Source organism: Molossus molossus, unplaced genomic scaffold, assembly GCF_014108415.1.
Source record: "Molossus molossus isolate mMolMol1 unplaced genomic scaffold, mMolMol1.p scaffold_m16_p_18, whole genome shotgun sequence".
NCBI classification, from domain to species: domain Eukaryota; kingdom Metazoa; phylum Chordata; class Mammalia; order Chiroptera; family Molossidae; genus Molossus; species Molossus molossus.
This window is the reverse complement of record NW_023425353.1, coordinates 55,965,678-55,974,798: the sequence shown is the minus strand read 5'-3', so window position 1 is coordinate 55,974,798 and position 9,121 is coordinate 55,965,678. Positions and strand designations below refer to the sequence as shown.

General features: G+C 42.6%; 1 protein-coding gene across 6 annotated transcripts in view; it reads left to right on the top strand.

Moving 5' to 3' along the window:
* The first annotated feature begins 5,806 nt into the window (after positions 1-5,806).
* LRRFIP2 (LRR binding FLII interacting protein 2) overlaps positions 5,807-9,121 on the top strand; it is a 112,479-nt gene continuing 109,164 nt past the window's right edge. For 4 of the 6 annotated variants that reach the window (XM_036266169.1, XM_036266171.1, XM_036266170.1 and 1 more), the window contains exon 1: positions 5,825-5,846. The gene's annotated coding sequence lies outside the window, so the exon portion shown is untranslated. Of the gene's footprint in view, positions 5,847-9,121 lie in introns of all 6 variants that reach the window. The other 2 variants (XM_036266166.1, XM_036266167.1) reach the window with 2 other exon arrangements.

Genomic DNA, 9,121 nt, shown 5'->3' with positions numbered 1-9,121 from the left:
CCCGGCCCCTGTCAGGGTTGTGCAGGAGGCAACCAATCGATGTGTCTCTCTCACATCAATGTTTCTCTCTCTCTCTCTCTCTCTCTCCTTCCATTCCTTTTACTCTATCTAAATCAGCGGTTCTCAACCAGTGGGTCACGACCCCTTTGGGGGTCGAACGACCCTTTCACAGGGGTCACCTAAGACCATCGGAAAACACATATTCTGATGGCGATTCATAGCAGTAGCAATTAAAATAATTTTATATTTGGGGGTCAACACAACACGAGGAACTGTATTACAGTGTCGCGGCATTAGGAAGGTTGAGAACCACTGCTTTAAATCAATGAAAAATATCCTCGGATAAGGATTAACCAAAAAAAAGAGGGAGAGTCCATTTCTTACCATGGTCTGTAAGACTCAGCATGACACAGTCCCTACTACCATTCTTCCCTCGTCCATTACTCTTACTTCCTAGTTGCTCAAATATGGCCAAGCACATTCTTACTTTGGGGCCTTTACACTTGCTATCCCTTAGCTCGGGAAGCTTTTCCCCCAGGTATTTACATGATTTACCTCTCCTTCTATGGATCACCTCATTAGAATTCTTCTCTGACTCTTCTAAATATAAGGTTGAATAATATAACTCTAATGTCATCCAACCAGGTTGACCCACATGGACCTAGTGTCATTCAGAGGTTAAAAAAAAAAAAAAGATGTAAAAAGATCAGTAATTTCATATGGTTCAAGCTAATAAAATAGTATCACCACTTTCTTTTATTCTTTCTCGGGTTCTTTGTAGCACTTCTCATTATCTTGTGTATTATTTGGGTATTGTCTGTAAGATCCTCAAAAATAGGGACTCTGTCCCTCTTGTCCACTGCCGTGTACTCAGTACACAGACTAGTACTTGGCCCACAGTGCACATGCAGGACATATTTATTTAACTTATTCACACTGAAGCCAAAATGATCTTTTGAGAACACAAATCTGATCATGTTGTTCCCACTAAAAACTCTTCAATTAGTTCACATTGCTTTCCAAAGATGAGAATTCTGACCAAGCCTGTAAGACCCTGCATGGTGGGCCCTTACTTAAGTCACTAGACTCATCTCACATTATCTCCCTCATTTCTTTTCAGCCTCTGGGACTTCGTTGGTTCCATCATGAGGTCTTTATGTCCTTTGCTCTGCCCCTACTTCCACAATGTTTACTCTGAGGCAGTGTTAAATCTTGGCTCAAAGCACCTATTGTAAGAAGCCATTTCTGACACCCCAAATTGGGTTGAGTTCCACTTTAATGCCCTCCTGTACCACATACCTACTCTTAGTAATACCTATTAGGATTATAAAGTTACTTTGGTGTGATGATTTGTCTCTGTTACCAGACAATAAGTTTTATAAGGAGGAAACAGAGCTTTCTTTTTTAACTTCCCATTAGCTTCCTAGCAACTAGGAAGTATCTGGCACATAGTAAGAGCTTCACACTCATTTTAAAAACAAATCCTGTTGTGTCCCTGTGTTACTAGTGCCTGACTAAGTGCCTGGTACACAGTAGGTAAATAAGTTTGCTAAATGAGCCATAATATGAAGGATGTTTGAGTACTCATTTATAATGATTATATAACGCGGAAGAGCCATCACTTGATTATCTGTGATTAGGCATTCATACATAATTGATACCTATACAAATCTCCCCTCTCATAAACCTTTTCTCATCACTAAGACTAAAGAAAGTAAGTTCCATATCTTTTCTTTCTTTTCCTTTGTTTACTCTCTGGTGGAGTAAAGGGTGAGCTACTCTGGCTAGGAGATGCCATATAGAGTTAGAAATTAGCTAAAAATGAGATCTAGCTTCTGAATCAATAGACAATGGCATTCTCATTTAGATAGTTAGATGTTTAGAAACTTGTTTTTTTCGGTCATATGATGGGTTCTGCATTCTTTTTCTTTTTACTTTAACAGCAATCTCTTTGAAAACATTTCAATGGTCAGAGGCTGTATAAAACACACACATACACAGGATGTCTAACTTTAAAGTTTTATTAGGGCAGGATGACATGGAATAGGGGAGGCAGAAGAAAAGCAAAAATCTTACAAATGAATAATTTTTAATCACACTGATTCACAGAATTGTTCAGTAAAGTTGGGATTCCAGATGAGCACCACGGCAAGCTTACTGACTTTGCCATTTACTATCTAGGAGAGGGAGAAGAGCCGAATGAAATACAACAGAAATGAATTGTGGCAGATGGCAATTTTTGATATAATGAAACAGAAATAAACTAAAAACCTAAAGAAGATAACCAGATGTCAATTTCCCAGTTTTAATAATGTATGATATGTATATAATAATGTATTATTATAGGTATGTAAGAGTCTACCAATGGGGGAAACTGGATCAAGGGTATACAGAACCTCTGCTATTTTTGCAACTTCTTGTGAGTCTATAATTATTTCCACATCAAAAGTAAAAGAAAAAAAGAAGATAGCAAGAATAGTAAGTCTAGATAAGAAGGAATTTTTAGAAAGAGAATAGTTGTTATATTTAAAACAAGTGTACACAGTTGATAGGTTTCCATAGGTTTGTCAGGAGTTAACCAAAATTTAAAAAAATGCTTCCAACACACACACACACACTTTACAAATAAAAATATCAGGCTCTAAAAAATGGCAATTATTTTTAATGCTTAAACTAATTATGTTTTCCAGAGATGTGTATAGAGTGAAACATAATATTATGTTTGCAAAAAACAACCTAATTTGCCCTGGCCAGTTTGGCTCAGCGGTTGAGTGCTGACCTGCGGACCAGAGAGTCCTGGGTTCGGTTCCTGCTAGGGGCACATACCACAAAAAAAAAAAACACCAATCTAATTTTGTGAAAACCACAAAAATGAGTGTTTGCTCTTGAGAAAGGAACATTTTTGTTTCCTGACATCATAGAAAAATATGCAGGATCTGATATGAAAGGAACAAAAACGTACAAATCCTACTACCTCATTCCTCAAAACTGTATAAACACTTGTAGAATTTTCCTTCATTAATTTATTTTTCCCTAAAGCAAGCAGCCCACACAGACTTAGGGGTATTCACATGTTAGAATATTCCATCAAGATATGGGAACACATATTTTTGGCAGAAAGATCACTGAATGTGCAGGGAAAGGCTGCTTGTGAAATAACTCAGAGTGATGCAGAACCCCCTTGCAATGAAAAAATGCTAGCATCGTACTTTATAATATTATTGAGAGTGTTCAAAAGACACATGACAGTATGAACTCTTTTCTTTTTTTTTTTAATTTTTTTTTCTTATCCTCACCTGAGGACATTTTTCTCATTTATCCTCAGATAGAGCGGAAGGGAGGGAGGAAGAGAGAGAGAGAAACATCTATGTGGGAGAGACACATAGACAGGCCGCCACCCACACAACCCAAACCGGGGCCGGGGACAAACTGCAACCAAGGCACTGCTGAGCCAAAACGGCCAGGGCTTTTTTTTTAATCCTCACCCGAGGACATTTTTACATTTTTATCTTGAAATAGAGTAGGAGGGAGAGAGGGAGGAAGAGAGAGAGAGACACATAGCGTGGTTGCCACCCACAGGACCCCAACCAGGGCCAGGGACATACTGCAACCGGGGTACATGCCCTTAGCGGGAACTGAACCCAGGACTCTCTGGTCTGCGGGCCGATGCTCTAACCACTGAGCCAAATCAGCCAGGGCGACAGTATAAACTCTTAAAACAAGTGGAGTAGTTCCAAAATTGCCTCATGTACACTCTATGTAAAAGTATATTTTGATAATAAAATTCTAAAAGCAACATAGAAATCTGCTTCGCTGGACACTTTACTTATATTGCCCTCTTAAATAAATATTAAAGAACAGCAACATAGTGTGAAGGGAATTAGGGTCAGAAAAATCTGAGTTCAAATTTTAGCTCTTTCAGCTATTAGTTTTGTTACTTTAGGCAAGTCACAATCTCTCTGAATCTCAATGTCTCTGTTACTGAAATGAGTACAGTAATCTCCATATCTGAAGGTTGGTCCTAGTACTGAAAGGGATAATATATTTAAGTGCATCACAATGCCATGCAAATCACAGGTACTCAGTAAATGTGAGCTCCCTCCCGCTTTTCCTAGAAGACACAACAAACTATTTCTGTTACTTTGGTCTGAGCCAGAACAAGTGGTTAAAGGGAAAATAAAAAGGGCAAGAAAACTCATCCTAATATTATCCAAACAATCTTCTCATTAATTGTGCAGTTAATAAAATAATAAATTTAATAAACATCATTGAGTTTATTGGTATTATTCAGGTACCTGAATAGGTATAGGTACTCTCTCTTACAAGTCAGCCTTTAATTTTGTCTTTAACTGATTTAGCAAAATATGTCATTAATCCTTTACTCAGATAATTAAATAGTATGCTCTTTTGGTAAGATTAAGCTCCCCTTGATTACAAGTAACAGTCATTTTACTCTTGGGTCTGAGAAAAATACTGACATGGAAAGACAGTGAAAGGTTAAAGAAATTGTCTTTCAAGTCTAATGGCATAATGCAATTAAGTATCTGTTGATGCCCCACTGCCTAGAGACCACAACTTCTATCAATGCGGTAATCCCACCCCCACGAATTCTAAAGGGTGACAAGTCTCCTGAAATTGCAGAAGCACAGAAGCAGTCCTTAGGAGGGTTTACAGACAGATTCTTAACATGGAATCTGTGGGCTTATCCAGGAGGTTCTGGAACCGGCCCTATATGTAAAATTGTGTCTAAGTGCATTTCGTTCTTTTTTCTCAGGAGTTGCTCAACTGTCCACTTCCCTCTAGTGATCTTGTCTAGTCACCTGTCCTGCCAAAGAGTATATAATCTCTCTCATCACGGTTGTGTTATTTCCTGCAGAGCCTTACACAATCTGTCACTACCTTGGTTTTGCCTGCTTAAATCCGTCTACCACACAAACCAGTGCCTTGAGCCTCATGAGCCTCGTGAGATATTTCTGGAATGCAAGACAGGTCTGTGTCTACCAGCTATCTAATGGACTCTATACCCACCTCCCAAACCCCTGCATTCTTCTCGGGAAATAATTTTTAAAATCACTCGTTTTCATTTGGAAAATAAGGCTTTTAGCATTTCCAGCACCCCTATGCACCCTCATTTCCTACAGTCGGAACTGCCACCCCGGCCTACTTACCCAAGCCCACTAGGCCGGACAGTTTAGAGGCGACCCGGGCAGGTGCAGCCTTGAACGGGCACACGCATCAGTTCACATTCCTGGCCCGGGTCCTGGGGGCAGAGGGGCTGGGCAGGCACCGTGGACCCCGAGAAGCCACCTCTGGGCCACCCCAAGAAGCCACCTCTAGGCCGCCCCGGGTCCCCACCGCACTGGCGGTAGCGCCCTGCAACCCTCCCTCGCGGCGGAGGAGCAGGGTGGCAAGAACGTTGTCCCCTCGGTGGCGCGCAGCTCGCCTCGGGGGAGCCGGGTGCGCTGCGCCAGGCGGTGAGCAAAGCCATCCCGCAGCGCGCGCCGCCGCGGCCACAACTACTTCCGGGTGAGCGGGTCGCCGACCCCATGGCCCCGCCCCTCCGCCGCCTCCGCCTGCCGCTCGGGCTGCGGCTCCTCCCGGGGGCTGGTTCCCGCTGCCTGAGCCGCGGCGTCGAGGGGACGCCGGCGTGACTGACCGACCGGCCGCCGGCACCTGAGCTGCCGCGTCCAGCCCGGCCCGCCTGGCCGGGGTCCTGGGACCGAGTTCGTCCCCCGCGCCCCGCGCCCTTTGCCTGCCGCTCTTCGCCCCGGCGGGCTCCCGGAGGGCGGGCCGCGCTCCGGCCCTTCCCGGGCGGCGCCGCAGCCACTGCCCGCGCCCAGAGACAGGTAAGAGCTGCTCTTCCCGCTGTCCGGGGCAGAGCAGGGACGGGGGCCCCATTCCCGGCCTCTGCAGCCAGGGGTCCGCGCCGCCGCTGACCCTGCGGGGGGCCGGGCTTCCCGGGGGCTGGCCGCGTCCCCCGGCGGGCTGCGGGGTCGGGGTCGCCCCTGCCTTCCGCGGTCTCCGGCTTCACGCTGGGTTTCTAACGCGCACTCCGTCCTCGCGAGGGGAAGGTGGCTCGCACTGTAGGAGACATGAAATTGGGCTGCTGTCCCTGAGACTCGGTGCTCGTGGCGCCTTCTTCCCGGACGCGGCACTCTCTCGGTCCTGTCCCCAGGCAGCCACCCCCGGGACGCTGTCGGGCCGGTGGAGGGCGTAGCGTTTTTATGGCTTTTTTTTTCCTTCCTCCTTGACCCGAACTGAAGTGCGGGCATAACAGGCGCTTGCTAGGAGTGTCAGGCTTCCTATTTGACTAATAGGGGTTGTTCTTCACACCCAGATTGTTAAGTTATTTGGTCCAGTCAGGCCTGCTTCTCTTTCCAGCGGAGCTCCAGTAGGAAGCAGGGAGACCTAAGGAAACTCACCTCTTTTTCTTTCTTACGAGGGTGTGGGGGGTAAAGTTCAGGTCTTTGCTCTGCTTTTTTTTCACCGGGGGAGATACAAATAATCAGGCTACTGAGATGCGACTAGGGAAATATTGCATCCTAAACTTTAACTAGTTTGCAGCTCATTTTCTTTGAGATTCCATTTAATGACTCAGCACTTCTGCGGGCAATAGAAAAACTGTGGAGTAGGTTAATTGACGAAAGGTAGGTGAGGATAACAGCGGCCGTTAATTTTTTAATCACAGTAGGAAGAGAAGGTAGATACAGCAAGGGCATCAGAGATGGAGAGCTGGGGAGGGATGGATGTATTCCTAATATTTAAAATAACTTTTCTTTTTCAAGATAACATTTTATTTTGGAGATAAGTCTGTTTTTGGAGAAGATGAAGTGTTGCATATAAGAGTTAGTTGGCAGGGACTTGAAGTTTGCTGTGGTTTGAAAGTCTTGCAGAATTAACCCTGTTTTACCAACATCATGTTCTGTTTAACAAATACAGAGATGATGCCCTAGTATTCTGCTGATGTAGAATAAGAATTTTGGAAAGTGTGATTCATTTAGGAAGTTAGGTCACTACTTGGTGAATCATTGATTTGGATCTTAGAATTGGAGTAGAGGAAAGAAGTTTGTTACTGCCTGTTTTATTACATGCCTTCACTCATTTTATAGGAAGTGTTGTTGCTGGATATTTATTGTCATGAAGTATGGTAAGGAAATGAAAACTGAACTTTTGCAGAATATTTGGATGTAGAATTGTTTGTTGATTCCTAAGTGGATTGTGGTGATTTTTACCCACATTTTGCCCCATGTGGGGAGATAAATGAAGGGCTCTAGAAACATCAGTGAAAAGAGCTACTATTGTTAAGGTAGGGAAATGTTCACTAAAACAATCTGTGCTATACAAAATAAAATAGTCTTTTGAGTGAAAGACCTCACCCATTTTGCAAATCTGTCCTTAAAAATGTGGAATGAGACTAACTATATATAATGAGCTCTTATTTGAGTTCTGGTATAGAAGAAAGTGTGTACTGAAGTTGTGATTTATTTTTGGAATGAATTATTTTAAAACTAGAAATAACTTGCCCTGGCCGGTTTGGCTCAGCGGTTAGAGCGTCGGCCTGCGGTCCAGAGAGACTGGGGTTCGGTTCCCGCTAAGGGCATGTACCTCGGTTTCAGTTTGTCTCCCCCCTGGATGGGTCGGGCGGGTGGTAACCACTTGATGTGTTCCTTTCACGTCGATGTTTCTCTCTCTCTCTTCCTCTCTTTCCCTTCCCTGAACAAAAAATGGAAAGGTGTCCTCTGGTGAGGATAATAATAATAATAATAATAATAATAAATAAAAATAAAAGGTTTGATGCTAAATGCAGTAACTGCCGGAAGCAAATCTTAATATAAGCCATTTAGAAACATGGGTGTAGGCACCACAGATGATCATCCTAAAAATAACATAAAAATCACAAAAAAACAACAAAAAACTAGAAATAACTTTTTATGCTGAAATGTAACATGATTATTTTGGCTTTTATAATGTTAAGCAAAATAACTTTGAATCACAGAATTCTTGATACTCAGCCTGTTTTCTTTTTCTTCTTTCTGGAATCCAGCTTATTTCACCTTGATTTTGATTTATAAAGGTCTTTAGTTTTCAGTGATAAAGTAATGGTAAGTTTACCCTGTTGGTCTTGCTTGCAAAGAATTCCTTTAATTCTTTGACTAAATATTGTCATCTTGTTTCCTAGATTATTGGTCCTTATATTCAGAGCGTTCCCTAATGCTGCTTTTGATTTTTGTCCAGCCAGTAGTGACATAAGAGTTTCAGTTCCCCATGAACAGAGATTCCCTTTTGGGAAATCCCTTGTGGAAACCACCGTCACCATCACTGACAGTCTGGATAGGTAGATATGCAAGAGAAGCCTTCCTAGGTCAGGATTTAAACATCTCCATAATGAAAGAAAAAAGTGATAGGGAAACTATATTTGACAAAGTAGATTCTTTCTCTCTCAGAACAAAACCAAAAACAGATCTTTACCAGAAATGAGAGTGAGGGAGCAGTTTCTCGCAAAGCTCTTTGTGAATTGTTTACCCAGCTTTTAGTGTAAAAAGGAACAGAATTGATGGGGGATAGAAAAAAATCTCCCTTCAGTGTGCTGGGAATGTTGATGAGGGTCACTTAACAGGAAATAACATTTTTCTGTCCTCATCATAACATTATTGCACCTGCAAAATAGAGACCCTTTCATAGCCTTTTCCTTTTAGGTTGTTGCTTTCTCTCTGGAGAATCTGACTGGAGAGATGGTCCTTTAACCAGGAAACATACTACCTCGTCCACTTTGCAAATAATGAATAGACTTTATGACTATCATTCAGAACTCTTAAACTTCAGAATAAAGAAATTGAGCAAATTTACCATGTGAGTAAAATAACTGTTCTTTTCCTCCATTTTCCCCCTTAAGCTAATAGATAGGACACCTATGGAAATGATTAAAAAAAAATTTTTTTTTTTTATTGATTGATTTTAGAGAGAAAGAAAAAGGGAGGGAGGGAGGGAGAGAAACATCGATTTGTTGTTCCACTCATTTATACATTCATTGGTTGCTTCTTGTATGTGCCCTGACCAGGGATCGAACCTGTAACCGTGACATATCAGGACAATGCTCTGACCAACTGAGCTACCCAGCCAA